The sequence below is a fragment of the Chenopodium quinoa genome, unplaced genomic scaffold, assembly GCF_001683475.1.
Source record: "Chenopodium quinoa cultivar QQ74 unplaced genomic scaffold, ASM168347v1, whole genome shotgun sequence".
Classification (NCBI taxonomy): Eukaryota; Viridiplantae; Streptophyta; class Magnoliopsida; order Caryophyllales; family Amaranthaceae; genus Chenopodium; species Chenopodium quinoa.
The window spans coordinates 1,581,658-1,600,502 of NW_018742733.1; the positions used below are offsets into that span (position 1 = coordinate 1,581,658).

At 44.3% G+C, this 18,845-nt stretch overlaps 1 long non-coding RNA gene across 4 annotated transcripts; it reads right to left on the reverse strand.

Annotated features, from left to right (window-relative positions):
- Positions 1-717: 717 nt before the first annotated feature.
- LOC110723763 lies at positions 718-15,177 on the reverse strand. 4 transcript variants are annotated; one of them, XR_002511761.1, is made up of 8 exons: positions 14,950-15,177; positions 14,598-14,737; positions 3,408-3,476; positions 3,217-3,311; positions 2,945-3,019; positions 2,702-2,837; positions 1,776-1,920; positions 718-1,006 (listed from the first exon to the last, which is right to left on the reverse strand). It is a non-coding gene; the product is annotated as an uncharacterized LOC110723763 (long non-coding RNA). The 4 variants fall into 4 exon arrangements; XR_002511762.1 differs by having other exon boundaries at positions 14,598-14,681; positions 14,950-15,176; XR_002511763.1 differs by lacking the exon at positions 14,598-14,737 and having other exon boundaries at positions 14,950-15,173.
- Between the last annotated feature and the right edge of the window lie 3,668 nt (positions 15,178-18,845).

Consider the following 18,845-nt stretch of genomic DNA (forward strand, 5'->3'; position numbering starts at 1 on the left):
CATCCCATCCCAACAAAAAACCAAAAAAAAATAAATATCAATCCGTTGCAGTAGATACGTACTCCTATCATTGTATTAATTAGCTTCATCCGTTGCAATAGGTTCAATTTCATCATAATTATTAGTCAGTACTCTATTGCCACGGATAAGTTATGCCGTTACAACAGGTATTGGTCTATTGCCACGGATCATTGGTGCTGTGGCATTAGGTGTTATATGCCGTTGCATTAGACCTATTGCAACGCCAGCAGATGCCACGGTACATGGCCGTTGCATTAGGCCTAATGCCACGGATTTTGACGCCTAATGCAACGGATTTGGGGGTTGCAATAGATCAGAAATGTAGTAGTGCATAGATCTTCTCAAACTCAATCATTGTAGTAGATTAATTGAAGATTGTTCTCTTGAATTCAACAATCACTAGACGAAAATATAAATTGGCCACCGGTTCAAAACCCCCCTATGCCACCGGTTTTGAACCGGTGGGCATTTGGGGGGTGGCAATAATCGTATAAAAAGCCACCGGTTCAAAACCGGTGGCAAAAACAAGTATTGCCACTGGTTAACCGGTGGCAATATATATTTTTGCCACCGGTTAACCGGTGGCAATAACCCTTCCCGCTTTTTTTAAAGAGGTTATTGGCACCGGTTCCTGGTCAAAACCGGTGGCAATAATGGCCAAAAAAAATAAAATATTTTTTTTTTGCATTTTTTTCACTTAAAATGATATATAAACACTTACATATATATTAACTTACATTGTTTTTCATAAAAAAGCTGTAAAATTACAATATTCCTCGAAAAACAAAGTGGCATGAACGACATGAATTTTTAGGCAAATTCTCAACCAGCACTAAGCCCGTTATCAGGTTGTCTAGTACCTTCTTCACTGTGAGCCCTTACAGTAGTATTTGGTGAATTCTTTGCTTGGTTATTTGCCACTTCCTCCAACTTCATCATCCTCATCCCGAAGCAACTGATCTAATTCTGGCCAGACTAATTCTTCCTGAAATTGACAGACTTCAGTATATTTTCACCAAATTACAAGTTCATTATTACGGAAGAAGTAAAATTCCAGACAATACAATCAATCAATCAATCAACTTATAGCGTTTTGAACAAGAACCTACACAAATCAGAGTAAACAAATCATAAATCAGATAAACAAATCAAACCAGTATTTGGAATAAACAATTTACAACAGCCTCGGTAGGGCAGAGCAGAAGTGACAAGTGACAGTAGCTCTAGCACAACATATAGTGCAGCATCTCAGTCGGCAGGACCAAGTTGCTATGCTGATTTTCAGAAATGTAGCATAGGACAAGTGCCAAGAGTCTCTCAGGCAGGACCAGGCCACATGCACAGGCCACTTCCAGCCAACTTAGAACAAAGGAAAACTCAAAGATTGGTTTTGTACTATGTTCACTAGATCTTCACCAAAAAATAATAAAGAGGGGGGGGGGGGGGGGCTATATGTACTCAGTGAAGTCCCCTTAATAAATTTTGCAAAGAGAGATACCAGTTGTCACAAGCAACATGAGAAAGAAAAGAACTGCACTCAGAATTCACAATATATGCACATGCCTCAAGAATTAAAAATGTATGGTAACTCAGAAACTTATAGTCTGATTTATGTGAGGAGTCCAAGTAACATTCTATGTTCATTTGATGACTAGACACCTGATCAAATTTAGTGTATACTTATACACTCTATAGAACTACTGCTCTGATCAAATTTAGTGTATACATTCTATAGAATCTTTCATGATACTTACGCAGGGTGAGCACCAATAAGAGCTACAACCATCATCGTACAGTTATAAGCAGCTTTTGATTGCAAGTTGTCAAAAGGGGAGCTTCACCATCTTTTAATTTCTCAATAGGGGCCCGATTATCAGCATAGATATGTGATGCAACTACCTGAGAGAATTATAAAATGTAAATAATAAGTCATGATATGCAAAATGGAGCTTTTCTAATTGTACATTGAAAATGGGCTTATATAACATAGAATAAAGAAAAAAATCGAAGTCATATATTAAGTGTGCCTCATATTTACATATACACATTCTCTCATGTAAATAGACTAGCAAAGATTTTCTTTGTTTCCTCTAAATACATTACATAAAAAATGCAGAGAGCCATGCACAAAGATTATCTTCTGTTTCTATGCAAATGAATAAATGAATGTCTATTATTTCTAGTCATATTAAAAATAGACTACAAAACACTAGTCCTTTGTATCAACACCTGGAAATGTCATTTAAATTCAGCAAACCTACTGCTAGACTCGGTTATAACCAACATACAAAATCTGAGTACTTTACTTCAATTAATGCATTAATATGCAGATATAGCATTTCCCAACTGATCATTCCTACTAATATATTATCCATATATGATAGATCTTGGTGTTTCTAATACAAAGATTCATCAAAGGTTGCATAAATATCATCTATCTCATTAAAATTTTGCACTAAACATATCCTTGCTTAAACAAATACTATGAAAAACTATCAAGAGTCTTTCACTTAAATGATCTCATATCCTTCATCATAAGTGATTCCGAAATCCGACAGCGTGAGTATTGAGTATGATCACACTGTACAAGGAGACCACCAAACGACAACTATGCTAGCTAAATCCAAGATAATCATAATGTTTTGACATATTCAAATTAAAGCAGAAAGGACTGCCTTACCCACTGATGCGAGGGGATCATTGAGCCTTTGACTTTGACGCTATGCTTCCATTTCTTGGCTCTACAACCAGTGTGCTTTTCCCATTCACTTAATGACTACTTCCTTGTCCCACATTTACCACACTTACACACAATCCTAAAAAGAAGAGCACAGGTAATCAAATTAATAGCATATTGTTTGCAAAATGTAAAAAAAGAATTTAAAAGAGCTAATATATAATTTTTGTAACCTTTAGAACTTACAAGTGAAGGCTTGGGATATATGATGCCTCCATACCATTGCACGCAACAGTTACCTCATCGGATGGCACAAGTTGTCTGTATCATACAATAGTAACTCTTACTAAATTGTTTGAGCTCAAAATCGGTTGTATAAATGCCAGAAACAACAATAATAGTAATAATAATAAAAGTATTTGCTGTATATCTATAATAAATTATCCATAACAATATTAATAATGATGATAACAATGAAAGTAAAGCAACAGTAACAACAAACAGAAGTAAACACGTACTTTGGGCTGACTTCAGGTAGATCTACAGAGTATGATGGCTCAAATGCAAACTTTGGCTTGCAATCAGGGCAGTAATATTCCGCATCTTCCAAATCCTTAGATAGAAACAGAATGTACAAATAAATCTTCTAAAAACAGTCTTTACAAGCACCAGGTCTTGTCAATAAAACAAAAACAAAGAGTGAACCAACCTTGAGATTTTTGCCACAGATTTCAGCAAACTCAGCATGCTCCCAAACATCACAGCCATCACAGCAAACCTATGCGAGAAACAATTACTATACACACAAAATATTGACAAATCTCACGAGCAAAAAGCAGTGTTTCGGATGAAAACAATCGAATCTCGGAAGATCCTTTTATCTTGAGGGAACTTGGTCTCGGTCCGAACGACGCAGGAGCCGAGGGTTTCCTGCACAACAAATACACGTAAACTAGCCTCGGGGGGGACGCCGAGGAAGGCCCCTCCGATGCTTAAGTCAGTATATTAGAGAGAGAAAGCTGTGCAAGAGTTTAGTTGCTTGAGGCTTTTTTGTCTTTTTCTTTGTCTTTTTCTTACCAAGAATTGACCAAATTGTTGGCTTTTATACCTTGGCTAATGAAGGAGGCGGATTGGGCCCGGAAATCAGTTGGGCTGGGCCAAGCTGATTGGGCCGTTGACTGACCTTGACATGGCTTTGAGGATGTTGATTACTGACTTTAGCATATTTGGAGAGTTGAACCTTTGCCTTGGGCTTTTAATTGGATCATTCAGTGACCAGGCCCAATTGGACTAAATTGGACCCAAACAACTTGCCCCCCAGACCCGATTTGGAAGGATGACGGGTCGGGTTTGATTTAACCAGAAAAGGAGGGAAGTGAATGATTTGCTGATCCAAAAATGTGAATTTAAACCGTAATTAACCCATGATTAATGAGATAACAACAGTTAATGTGGATGATTGCGGAAGTTGGACGGGTAGTGGGCGATTTAACTGCAAGGTCGTGTGTTTAACGGCTACTTAGTGGGGTGCTTGAGAGAAATTGAAACGCAGACTCCTTGAATTCCCATTTCTGGAGATATAAATAGAGGCGCGTCTTCTCTCCCCACTCACTCATCAACACAAACCCAGAATTCTCAAGAACGCTCAAGAGCCCGCATCAAAACTTCGCAAATTCCCCGAGCATTAAGCTTAGAAGCTGAGACCTGTCACTACCAATTCGTAAATCGGCGGCTTTTGCTTCAGATCAAGGTAAATTCCTTTGATTTTATTTCATTTTTCCTCGACTTTGCACTCTTTCCCCTTTTTCGACTTTTTCCTTCGAAATTCGTCGATGGTGAGGGGAGTTAGAGGTGGAGCCCGTGCTCCAAGAAGAGCAAGGCTAATCCCCGATCCCAGGGACAGGATTGGGACCTGGAATGGACGAAGGACAGAGTCTGACCCTGCTGAAGGGGTTAGGGCGACTCCCATTTCTTCGGCTCCTCCTCAGAGGGCTGAGGGGGTGAGAGCTTCAGGACGGGATGATGAAGTTCCCGCTGTCCTTTGGGATATCCTCCCAGGGTTTTCAGAGTGGGAGGATGCCGAAGTAGCTTCGGCCATGATAAAGAACCGTCCCTACTCATGGTGGGTAGAGAACGCCGATCAATATCGATTTGCTGAGCAAATTGAGTTGCACTACGGCATTTTTGAAGCTGATGGATATTGGTGCCGAATGCCCTCAGCATCCGATAGAATCCATCGTCCACCCCCGGGGTATGTGGGGGTGTACACGAGACAGCTTCAGTATGGGCTGAGGTTCCCTTTGGACGTATTCGTCCGAGACCTGCTGATCCATTACAACATTTCCCTGTGCCAGCTGACCCCCACCAGCATCCGAAGGGTAATGACGTACTTATGGGTCTGCAAATTCTTCAGATACGTGCCGAACCTGCACTGCTTCAGAAAGCTCCATCGGCTAGTGCCAAATATTCAGAGTGGGCACGGAAGCCATGGTTCTGGGTGGTATCGGATTGAGTCTCGGCCCCCGTTCCTAACCATGTGGCCGAACGACTCTTCAGACAAGGACTGGAGAGGTCAATGGATTTGGGTTAGGGCGCCCACGGAGCCGAGCCATCCTTATGTTTTCAGCGCTCCCCGGTATCTTGCCGAGCCGGATCCTGATATGGGAAGTTTAGGTCCTCCCGAAGATAGCGGGCCAGACCCGAACCTTAATCAGCAGAACATCTTCGGCAAGCTGCCGAACCGGGGAGGCAGCGGCCGAATGCAGCATATCCCGGAGACTTGGCTCCCCGATACGCACTATGTTTTCCAAGAGAATATGCTGGCAGCTGTCGGCCTCAGCCGAAAGTTTAGGGATGGTAATCTTCTTCGGCTGGGGCCGAGGCCTTTTAATTATCTCTTTTCTTCTTTCATTTTGCTTTCTTGTGATGTGCCGAACTAACTGAATTGACTTCTCCCCTTTTCTTTTTCAGAACGGGACGAGACCAACGTCGGCATTGATTACGCTCGCCTTGGCGTCAGCCGAGAACGAGTCGTAACTGATCGGGCTCCCCCTATCACTGAACCAAGGCGCCGAGAGGTTCACCTAGACTCTTCCCACTTCCAAATTGAGGCTGTTGCTCTGTATCAGAGGCAGAAGCCTTGGTGGAAGAAGAGGGATCCCTTGTTTCAGCTGCTGGAAGAAGAAGCTGAAGCTGCCCGCACAGCCGAAGAGGTTGCACGGGTACTTGAGGCTTGTGAAGGAGGAGAAGGGTCCTCCAGAGCTGCTGAAGCCGAAGCTGCAGCTAGAGCAGCTGAAGAAGACGAGGCTTTGCTGAAGACCTCGGTGAGTTTTTAGACAACTTTTTTCTTCTTTTTTTTTTTTTTTTTTTTTTTTTTTTTTTTTTCTTTTTTTTTTTTTTTTTTTTTCACACTCTTCTTCCCCCCTGTCTGTTACAGTCTGAAGAGAGTAACAGACACAGAGAAGGCAAAGCTCCTGTTCGTCCCGAAGATCAAATACAAGAGTCTTCAGATTCAGATATGGACGAGCAGCCCCTTCTGAAAAGGCGCCGAAGGATGGCCATCATCGGCCCTCATGATTTTCAGCAGAGGCCGATGACCATCGGCGTCGCAATAAGGGAACCTGAGGAAGGCAATGGATCGCCGAGGGTTCCCCAGCCAACACCCCAATCTCCTCAAAAGACCCCTCCGCCACCTCCTGAGATGGAGGTGGATCAGAGAACTCCCGGACCTAAGGGAGGGGTCCAAGAAGAAATCAAGGAGAGTGCTGCTGAGCACGAAAATAAAGATGCCGTGATGTCAAGTGCTGAAGGCTTCACGGCAGATATCGCAAGAGAGGTTGAGGCTTTCGTCCTCACCCCTGAAGAAGAGGAGGTCATAGTACTTGACTCCTCTGAGAAGGACGATGCTGAGACAACCAAAGCTAATCAAGCTCCATCGTCGTCCTTCCCTTCTTTCCAGACTCTGCATTCTGGAGAAATGGGTTTCTCGGCCCCCCGAATTCCAATCCCAGATCACATCTGGGACCTCATATGGGGTCAAAACCGAGAAGGAGCTGCAGCCTACTTCGGCAATTTTGCTGGCATGTCCGAAGTAGACAGGGCAAGGATCTGGTCGCTGAAGGCCACTGCTGGGATGGGCGAATCCAGTAGATCAGTTCCTGACCCAGCCAGGTCTAACCAACTGCTGATGATGCAGGTAATTTTCCTTGCCTTGATTTCTTTCTGAACTCAACCTTTCAGCTATTATTTTTTACTTTTTTAACTTGTGCCCCTGTTTTCAGTTCGTGCACAATCAGACTCTCACCGTAGAGCTGATAGATTCCCTACAAGATAGGGTGGACGCTGCTGTGCACGAAAGGAAGGTGGCTGAAGAGGAAGTTAAGCTTGCTAAGCTGAAGCAAGCAGCAGCTGAAGAGAAGCAGCAGGAGGTTGAGGAGTACGGCAAAAAAGCTGCCGAAGCTCTGAAAACCTTCTGCGATGCTATGGAGATGGAGGTTTTTCCCCCACTGATGGAAGGGGAAAAATTCCTCCAGGAGCATATGGGAGTGGACGTCTCCAAGTTCAAGGCTGCTATTGAGAGCCGAATTCAAGGAACTGCTGCACAAGCTGAAGTGCAGCAGCGTCTAGAGGCTCTTGAAGCCAGCCGAATGGCTGCTGAAGAGTTGCTCTTGGCCAAAGACGTCCAACTCTCAGAGGCTGCTGCTGCTGCTGAAGCTCAAAGGGCTAAATTCCAAGAGGCTGAGGATCAACTGCTGATCCAGAAAGTTGAAGTGGCCCAAGCTCAGACAAAGGCTTTCCAAATTCAGCAAGAGCTGAATGAGCTGAAGGGGTCCTCCTCCAAAGTCGCTGAACAGCTGAAGAAATCCAAGGAAGACTTGGAGGAGACCCAGAAGAAGCTGGCTGATGCTGAGGCTTTACTCAAAGTCCGTGTTTACACCCAAGAGGAATATGAGATGGGTTTCAGAAACGGATTCCGAGTATGCCGAAGACTCTGCCTTCATGCTGAGCCGAAGCTTGACTGGTCTAAATGTGCTGAGTGGGTCCAGAATCCCGAAGACCCTCACATGAAGTATGCAACTCCAGCTGAAGCTGAAATTCTTAAGGCTGAGGAAGCCGAAGAGGAAGCTGAAAGACTGGAGTTGGAAGCTGAGCAGAGGGAAAGGGAGGCTCGGCAAAGTGCAAAGCCCGCCTCTTCTGCTGCTGGGGCTGAGGCCACCAGGGGACTCAACGCTGATCAGTCTGATCCTCCGGCTGAAGCATAGGAACTCGGGCAGTCGTCTTCAGAATCTTGCGGTTCATCATGTGCTTAACTTTAGACTTGCCGCTTTCTGAGTTTTTGCCTTTTGTTTTTTTTGCTTCAGCTTGCCTTATCGTACAACAGCTTATTATATTTTTATTTTGCCTGTACGTATTTCGGCAGCTGTTACTTTCCGCTTGTGGGCGGCTGCCGACTATTTTTGTAATTCAACATTTTTATTTCAAAGAAGTTCACTTTCTCAGCTTTCTTGTGTATATTTTTTCTTCGCTTTACCAATCTTCGCACTTTACTGCTTTCTTTGAATGATCTTTCAAATATTTGCTAAGTGCAGAACTTCGGCTAGCGAGAATCATTTCTGCTGAGACTTCTTTTTGCCGTTTGTACTCGGATGTTTTCAACTTGTGAAAAAACTGACATAAGTATCAAACTTCGGCTGAGCTGAAGGGTATTAGATCAGTTGTGCCATTTCTCTATTTCCCTCTGCCCCCCCAGAAATCTGAAGATGAGGTCTTCTGAATTCTGGAATGGCTGATAATTTTTCTCGGCTAAGCCGAGGATCTTTGAACACTTTGCTTTATTTTCTACATCTGTTTTTAAAGTACTGATTTCCCACCTGAGAGTTTTCACTCTAGAGATGGTACTCTTGTGACACTTTCTTCAATTCATCCAAGGGAACAACTATCCGAAACACCATGCCGGGGCAGCAGTTTATCTGAAGCACGAGGCATCATCATGCAATACTTCAGAGTTGCAACTACCACCCGGAACTGATTCATCCGAAGTACAAGGCATCACTATGCAATACTTCGGGGCTTTATCAGTTCCTATTTTTTAGGCTATGTTTCGGATAAGTCTATGGCCTTTTTGCCCAAAGGAACAGATTCTCCGAAGTACAAGGCATCACTATGCAATACTTCGGGCTTGTATCCTTTTTTGGCAGGTTTTACGGCTTGCCGAGGTACAAGGCATCATTATGCAATACCCCGGACAGCGCCGAATGAAACCTTGAATTTTTGAAAAACCGTAGAAAGCATAAAGACTTAAAGAATACACGCAATCTGAATGAATACTGGCTCGATGGCTTTCTGAGCCCACTTCCACTGGAAGCACTGCTTCGGATCCATACACCAGCTGAAAAGGTGAATGCCCCGTTGCCTCCTTCTCGGTTGTCCGGAGTGACCAGAGGGTTCCCGGAAGTTCCTCTACCCACTTGGACTTTTGATCCTCTACTCTTTTTCTGAGAGCGTTAAGGATCTGTTTATTTGCGGCTTCGGCTTGGCCATTACTCTGAGGGTGGCAAACCGCGGAGTAAGCCAATTTTATCCCGAATTGATCAGTGTATCGGCGCAAGGGCAGGTTGTCAAACTGTCTGCCGTGGTCGAACACAAAAACTTTTGGGATGCCGAACCGAGTTATTATGTTCTGCCAGATGAACTGTCTGACAGTTTGCTCAGATATGCTTGAAGCAGCTTCCGCTTCAATCCATTTGCTGAAATAGTCGATTCCGACTATCAGCCACTTTCTTTTGTATGGGGCCTCGGGAAAGGGCCCCAGAATATCCAACCCCCATTGTGCAAATGGAAGAGGATTAAGAATTGGCTGGAGATCTAGGCATGACCGATGGATTACCGGTGCAAATTTTTGGCATTTCTCGCATTTTCTTGTGACACTTTCTCCAATTCATCCAAGGGAACAACTATCCGAAACACCATGCCGGGGCAGCAGTTTATCTGAAGTACGAGGCATCATCATGCAATACTTCAGAGTTGCAACTACCACCCGGAACTGATTCATCCGAAGTACAAGGCATCACTATGCAATACTTCGGGGCTTTATCAGTTCCTATTTTTTAGGCTATGTTTCGGATAAGTCTATGGCCTTTTTGCCCAAAGGAACAGCTTCTCCGAAGTACAAGGCATCACTATGCAATACTTCGGGCTTGTATCCTTTTTTGGCAGGTTTTACGGCTTGCCGAGGTACAAGGCATCATTATGCAATACCCCGGACAGCGCCGAATGAAACCTTGAATTTTCTGACCATGTTCTTTGCATCCGAGATCATTGTAGGCCAAAAATACCCTGCCCTGAGAGCTTTGTGGGCTAAGGTTCTCCCTCCTATGTGGTTTCCGTATAAGTATAGGATGTCTCCTACGACTGGCCTTGCCAGTGTTGGGAGTTGAGCCAGGTGTTCACGGAGCTGCTGAAAGGCTGACTTTTGTTCGTCTCCCCATTCAATGCCTTTTGAATTTTGGAGCTTCAGCGCCTTGAAGAAAGGGAGCCCTTTGTCTGAGGCTCGTGAGATGAACCTGGACAAGGCAGCCATTCTCCCGGCTAGACGCTGAATATCCCTTTTTGTCTTCGGCTCGGGGAGGTCTAAAGCAGCTTGTACTTTGGCGGGGTTTGCATCAATCCCCCTCTTGCTGACCATGAAGCCGAGGAACTTGCCTGACTTCACGCCGAAGGCACATTTCTTCGGATTCAGCTTCATTTTGTATTTTCTGAGGGTGGCGAAGGTTTCGGCTAGGTCCGTGACATGATCTTTTTCTTTTATGCTTTTGACGATTGAGTCGTCAACATAAACCTCCATGTTTCGGCCTTTTTGCTCGGCGAAAACCTGATCAACCAACCTCTGATATGTTGCCCCCGCATTTTTCAATCCGAAGGGCATCATTCTGTAATTGTACAACCCGGAACTTGTTATGAACGCTGTTTTAGCTCGGTCCTCGGGGTGCATGAAGATCTGATGGTATCCCGAGAATGCGTCCATGAAACTGAGCAGAGCATGCCCGCTTGTCGAGTCGACCAGTTGGTCGATCCTCGGCAGCGGATAGGAGTCCTTGGGACATGCCCTATTCAGGTCCGTGAAGTCAACGCACATCCTCCAGTTACCATTTGCCTTCTGAACCATTACAACATTGGCCAGCCACTCCGGATACTGACAGGGTTCAATGAACCCAGCATCTAGGAGCTTATCGACCTCAGCTGCGATGTTCTGGTTCTTTTCGGCGGAGTAGTTCCGCTTTTTCTGCTTAATGGGTCGACTGGAGGGGTCGACATTAAGCCTATGGGAGACGAAGTCCGGATCAATCCCGGGCATTTCTGCGGCTGAGAAGGCGAACACGTCTCCACTGGCCCGTAGGAGTTGGACGAGTGCCGCACGGGTGTTTGGCTCCAGTGACGACCCGATGCTAACACATCTGTTCGGATCTCCTACGGTCCGTTCTATTGACTCGGTCAGGTCATCCGTCTCCATGCTCTTAGAGTTGGATTCCTCGAATTCCGGCCTGCTATCAATATTAGCAGACTTTCCTGACCGCGGCTGGCCATCAGAGTCGTTCGGCTCTGAGGCGGAGTCAGCCTTTTGGCCCCCATCAGATTTCTCGTTGTCTGGGGCTTCATTAGCCGAAACGTCTGAGCCTCTCGGCTTTTTGGCGTTCCGGTCCCGGTGCTTTTCCTCCCCATCGCCACGGTCGCCTCGGCGAGACGTGGATGGCTTGAGGTGATTGCATCGGCGGGCCTCTTTTTGACTGCCCTTTATTTTCTCGGAGCGTCCCTCGTCTGAAACGTATATCATGATTTGATGATACGTGGAGACGACTCCTTGAATGCCGTGAATGAGGGGTCTCCCCATGATCACGTTGTATGCAGATGGAGCATCTACGACCAAAAATTCGGCCATGATATTCCTAGCTGCTCGGCCTTCGCCGATGGTGACAGGAAGTGTAATCTTCCCGTCAGGATACGAGGAAGAGCCGTTGAACCCAGACACCGGGTAGGGTGCGGGGGCCAGGTGCTCGGCTCCCATCCTCAGCTGGTCGAACGCTCCTCGGAAGAGGATGTTCGCCCCGCTACCGCCGTCGACGAGGGTCCGCCAGACGTTGCGGTTGGCGATGCCCAGAATGATTACTAGTGGGTCATCGTGGGGGTATACCACCCCCTCACAGTCTTCGGCTGTGAACAGGATGTTCGGCGCCGGTGACTGGGACTGCCGAAGCTCAGCCTGATGAATCTGATGGGTTAGACCCCTCAGTTGGCGTTTGGCTGTGCCTCGCGAGATTCCCCCGGAAATAACCAGGATGTCGAGGGACTCCTTGCCCTGAGGTCCCTTATCCTTCTTCCGAGCGAAGTTGAGGTCCTGCCGAGAATCTCTTTCAGCTTTTTTCTCCTCGCGCCTGTCCGCGAGGTATTGGTTCAGGTACCCCTTGCGGACCAGATCCTCAATCTGGTCCTTCAGCTGGACGCAGTCCTCGGTGCGATGTCCGGGTGAGTCATGGAACTCGCACCACTGGTCCTTTCCCCTCGTCTGATGCCAGGGAGGCAACGGACGAGGTTTTTTGAATCTCCCCTCGTCCTTCGTCGTGCTGAAAATCTTAGCACGGGGAAGGGAGAGTGGAGTGTATGAATCGTACCTTCCCGTGTAGGGAAAGTGTCTTTCCTTCTTCGGCTCGGCAGCAGAGGACGGTTCTGAGGCCTTAGCCTTCCCTTTCCTCTGCGCCGAGACTTCGGGCTGCTGCCCTTTCGGCTTGTCAATTCTCGGACGAGACTGAGACCTGGATCTGTTCCACTCTTCGGCTCGGATGAACCTATCCGATGCTTCCAAGGCTTCCTCCAGGGTCTGCGGGGGATGCATGACCATGAAGTCCAGGAACTTTCCAGCTTGGAGGCCGTTCCGTAGCGCGAACACGGCCAGGCCTTGATCCAGGCTTGTGATTCCGGATGACTCGTTGCTGAAGCGAGTCAGATAGTCGCGGAGGCTCTCGTCCTCCGCCTGCTGCAGACTCATTAGCTCTGCAGTGGTCTTCTCTCGGCGGTTGGCCGTAGAGAATTTGCTCTTGAACTTGTTGGAGAGGTCGTTCCAACCGGTTATGGAGCCTTCCTTGAGCCCTTTGGTGATCCAGGATTGGGCAACACCTTTGAGGGTCGTAGGAAAGTATTTACACCAGGTAGCCTCAGACCTCGGGTTCAGATACATGTGCCCCTCGTAAGAGGCAATGTGATCCTTAGGATCTGAGGTACCATCGTAAGTAATATGTGCCGGGATTTTGACCGTTGGCACATGCTCCTCCAGAATCCACTTCTGGAAGGGCGAGTTCGATGGAACCATGACCGCCTTCCCCTTGTACCCGGCCTCAGGGACCTCGCTCCCTCCTCTCTTAGAGGTGGAAGTGGTTTTCGTCCCCGGCTGAGACAAGGTTGGGTGGGGTCCGGTATCCTCTGGGAAGGTGAGGCGGCTATGCACACTCACCTCCCTCGAACCCAAGCGTTCGTGAACGCTTCGGCGGGCGAATTCCGGGTCCTTGGAGGGCCCCATGGAATTCTGAGCTTCAGAGTGGTCAGAGGGTTGAGGGTTCCTCCTCCTCTCCTTACTGGAGTTTCGGGTGTCCCCTCGCCACCTCTGGCCGAGCTGTCTATGTGGTGGAACTTGTCCACCATCATCCTGACCGATCCTCCTTTTCAGGTTTCTCGGCTGGTGATCATCAGGCATCTGGATTGGAGCCCCTTGAGCTTTAAGGAACTCCATGCAGATGGCCACTGCTCTGGCCACTTCCTCGGTGGAGGGTCCGGAGGGAGGAGTCTCCTGCGGATGTGACCTGGATTGCACGCTATGGCGCGGCGGGGAGTTCCTCGCACCTGAGCCACTCGGTCTCGGGGATGGCCCCGGCTGCCGAGTGTGGTGCGAGGTGTTCTCCTCCTGGAGGCTAGGACCTCTTGAGGCTCCCCTTTCCGGAGAAATGGGGGCCTCCGATTCGGAAGAGGCTTGCTCCGGGGAGGGATAAACCGGCTGGCGTTCCCTCACCGTAATCCGGCGTCCTCCCTTCTTAGCCTTCTTGGAACTCTTTCCACTCTTAGTCATGGCGACTGCCGGAGTGTTTGATGACTGACGCGAAATTTAGTAGCGCTCCCCACAGACGGCGCCAAATTGTTTCGGATGAAAACAATCGAATCTCGGAAGATCCTTTTATCTTGAGGGAACTTGGTCTCGGTCCGAACGACGCAGGAGCCGAGGGTTTCCTGCACAACAAATACACGTAAACTAGCCTCGGGGGGGACGCCGAGGAAGGCCCCTCCGATGCTTAAGTCAGTATATTAGAGAGAGAAAGCTGTGCAAGAGTTTAGTTGCTTGAGGCTTTTTTGTCTTTTTCTTTGTCTTTTTCTTACCAAGAATTGACCAAATTGTTGGCTTTTATACCTTGGCTAATGAAGGAGGCGGATTGGGCCCGGAAATCAGTTGGGCTGGGCCAAGCTGATTGGGCCGTTGACTGACCTTGACATGGCTTTGAGGATGTTGATTACTGACTTTAGCATATTTGGAGAGTTGAACCTTTGCCTTGGGCTTTTAATTGGATCATTCAGTGACCAGGCCCAATTGGACTAAATTGGACCCAAACAAGCAGTACTTCAAAATTAAATTGTTCGACCAAAATTGAGTTCCTACATACCTATTTCTTAATAATTAAGTGATTTATAGAAAAACCAAATTCAACATTGATCACAAATATAAATCAAATCTCAACATAACAAACCTACGTGAATATACATATCAAAGACAAAATCGATAAGCCCATATCAAGTTCAATTTTTTCTGTAATTAGGGTCAGATTATCATGAAAATGCAGAAAAATTATCAAGAGACATCCTTTACCTCATTATCATCAAAATCATCACCATACCCAACCTTCACATGGCCACAATACCTGGGTTAAATCCCGTACCCAAGTTCGCTCCACTACACATTAGTAATTTGAAAGCTCAAAAACACAGATCTATATGATTTCAAGAAATCTGACAATGAAATGTTGTCAAAATTCAGTAATTGCGGTGCTGCATGTAATTGAGAAAGGAACAATTTCTATGGAGTAATATATAATTAAAATCGAAAATCAGAAAACCCTTGGTTTCCGAAAACATGAAATTGTAAATTTGAGAAAAATAAAAACTCAAAAATCACGAAATAAAGAAATTAATTAAAGAGAAAAGAAGAAAAAAGCACGAACCTTCAGGGAAAATCATTTCGCGAGGGGGAAACGACGAGAGGTGGGTTTGTATCAGCTCCTTGCGCCACTGCCGCCGTTGCTAGGACCGCCCGGCTGACGCACCGTGAACATGAACAGAGGGAAGCGGGAGGAATGGACGGCGGCACGGTGGAGAGAGGAAAGAGAGAGAGAAGAGGGAGATCTAGTTGAGGAGTGAGGAGAGAGGAGAGAGAACACGAGATGGAGGAAAGAGAGAGAGAACGCGCAAATTGAAAGAAAATATAGAGGCGATTTTTTTTTAATTATATTAACCGGTGGCCTTTAAAACATATGCCAACGGTTCGGTTTAAACCGGTGGCAATTAAAAAAAGCCTAATCCCGCCCATTTTTTCCCCACCGGTTTTTAAAAACCGGTGGGCATGGCTCGGTGCCTTTTTATATTTTTCTACTAGTGAATTTCTCAACTTTGAAGCATTTTAAGTAATCTCTTTCCTCTATCTCTTACTCTTTAATTTCAGTTTTTATTTACTTTGAATTGTTAATTCCTCTCTTAATCTTGCTTAATTGTTGTTGCATGTCCAATCTACCTTATTCTTACTACTCCTCTTAACTTATTAATTTAATGTTTGAATTGAAACTTGTTATTTTGATGTCCTTCACCATGTTTAGTGAGTAGTTAATTAGCTAGGGGTTGGGTGAAGACCCAACCAAGCCATGGGTTGATTGATGTATGTGCTTGCATGTTCATTTTGGGTTGATGATTGATTGTTAAAGAATTGGTTAATTGCATGTGTAATTGGATGGCCACTTATTGCTCATGTATTCACTTCTATGCTTACATTGAGAGATGGAGTCTAGTTGTGAGCCTTTTCTTATATGATTATGCTAAATTCCTCTTGATTAAGGTCCCTTGTTTGAATGATGTAGTAGTGTTAGTTGCAACAATTAGGTGAGAAATCTCAATTGCTTGTGCCTTAATGCTTTCTTGGACCGATCGAAAGACAAACCCGAGTTAGTAGTCTACTTCTCATCGTTAAGACTTGGTTGACCTATCTTGTTAGTTGAGTTTAGTTTAGGAATGCTTAATGTTGTGGCTTCGAAAGAAGGCAATGCTGAGTGCCCTCTCTATCACCCAATTTGTGTTAGTTCATGCTTGCCTATTATTTTGATCCGTTGGTTTGGTTGGAGTCGATCCCTATTTCCCCCTAGTGTTCGTCTCCATAGTAGTTACCTAATCAAAACCCCCAATTTGTGACCGAATTAGATTGCAACCGTTTCATACTCTCGGTGTACTTACCCATTCCCTGTGGATACGATCCTCTACTTACCCTAGACTTTTCTTAGGTTGGTTTAGGTAGAAATATTGTTTGGCTTGAGGGTGATTGTCCAACGACCGATTATTCCTTCTACCAATTTACGGTTTTTTTTTTTTGTACTCAACTTAGCGAGTATCAAGATTAATTTTGGGTGCAGTATTTTTTGATCGATTCAATCAAGAATCATTCTTGGTATTTAAGTCGGTTAATCATGGAGTTTTTATCAATCAACTCTCTGAATAGGAGATATGCCGTCAAATTGTTTTTGATATTGGAGTTGAATTAAGCTTCAAGAATATATGCCTAATAAGGAAAAATTTCCATTAAGTTGGTGGATTTAATTCATTGGTTAAATTATAGTTTAATGGCACTCAAGTGAGTTTGTGAATCAAAGAGGAGCGGTAGTGCTTGTGTTGATGATAAATAATGAAATTATTGAAAAGTCAACTGTGTCGCATGGTCTCGTGATTGTAAATTCATGAAATATAATAGTTGATGTTCCTGCATCAAGTGGATTAATTTCAAGTTTGTTTGAGCCGAAGCTGGAGTTAGCCGACTCCATACGTCTGTGGGTATTGCGACATTAAAGATGTTGCTGCTAGATGTTTCAGAATATAATCATCTAGCGAGGCTCGTCAATAGCTTTGGTACATGCACAAAATCAGATAAGTCGTCCTCAGTTTATGTAATTAATTTTTTAACTCTGCATAATATTGTTTATTATGTGCCCCAAGTGTGCATAATTTTATTATTATGAGCTAATGCAATGCTATGTGGGGGTGAGGTGAGTTAGATCTTGTAATTGACTAGTATGTTAGTTTTACTCTTGTAAAGGAGTGGCATTGAGGAGGAAGGTCTCCGTAAAAGATGTTTATCTGTGGCTATTTGCTTGTTGTTTTGCAAGTAATTTATTTCTGCTAATGTATGTTTTGTCCAATGGTATTCTATTTATGTTCATGGACTTTAATGTGTTTTGTCCTACTAGTAGATTAGGGATGACATGTGTTCTATCTTATGATAGTGTTTTTAAATTGTTATTTTTCCTAATCATGGACAATGTTTTGTTGAGCACGGAGTATGTGATAAGCTTGTAAGTGTCTCTTTTTTAGATTAAAAAAGGGATTTAGAATTATTGTTTCTTTTAATTCTTGTGATCTTAATTAGCTTTGTTCACGAACTTGAAATGTATTTAATTTGCTAGAGGTGTAGCAAATTATTTTTCCTTGTTGATGGTCTAGATGAGACCAAGTTGATTTCCGGGCTTATTAGCAGAATTAAAAAGGCTTGACTTAGCAAAGTTAGAATGCTCGTGCAAATTTGAAGTGTAAGTGCCCCACATGAGGTAAGGATGGGAATTAACATTCTATATGTCTTTAAACACTATTAATATTCTGTGAATGTTAGTATTGTGGGGGTTGCAGATATGTATCAGCTATTTATTTGTTTAGTAAGTATTTCACCCAAGAATTTGGTTGATACTCCCTAATTTGTTACCTGATTCATGATTATTTTCATGTGGTATATGTGATGTGGGGTTTTCCAATAATGAAGAATTGACTTCTGTATATGTTTCACATAAAACATGAAGGCTTGTGGGACTGTGGGTGATATGTATGATGAATATCTGCTACGTTTATCATGTGCGAGCTTGATATGTTAAATCCTTGAAATGTCTCAAGTATATGTTTTCCAATGACATGACATGTTAGTTTTGCTCGTTCATAGGATTTGTTCTTGCTTCCTAAGCTTTATTCTGCTAGTAAAGTTGATGAGTTCATCATCTAAGGTGTATTGGATTAAAGCTTAAACTAGTTGTGTATCATCTTGGTTTTACTTTCTTGATCGAAAGTTGTATTTAGATGTTTGATGTGTGGTTTATATATTCATGTAGTGGTGAATGGAAAATTCCTGAACCATATGGATAAACCTGATTGACTAGTTGTGGAAAGAAGCATGTTAACGCGAGTTGTGCACTCTCTTTGAGTCTGATATGTTTGAGAAGAGTATATCTTGCCTTGCTATTAGAAATCCATCTGTTGTAAGTATCTTTCAAGGTGAGTTGAAAGGTGGTTGATTGGAAATGGGCTAAAGGTAAGATACTATGTTGTTAGGATTTACTCTATAAGTTTGGTGCTGACCAACTCTTATGACTCACCTGGTTTGTTCTAAGCTTGTCTGATTTGCAGTAAGGTTGCTTAAGCTTTCTAGCATGATTGATTGTAAATCAAGATTGTGTACTTTAAAACGCATGCACAGGTGACAACTTAGAAGATGAGGTATTTTTTGCTCATGATGTTATATCCTTTGTGATATGTATGGTGAGTGGGGGTTAGATTTGAGTACTCTAACTTGTTATGTTAAGTTTTTCTTGGCATGTGAGTTGAACTTCTTGATGCATGTGTGATGTTACTATGGTTCGCATTGATAGAATTCATTTGCTAGAATGATCATAAGTTGTTAACTTCACATGCATGTTGTTAATTGAGATAAAGATGTATACGTGTCTCTAAGCCAAGAGACAAGTACAAGATAATGTGATAAGCAGAATGGTTCTAGGAAGTATGCCGATGAACTAATAAAGGTACGCATTAATCTCATTAT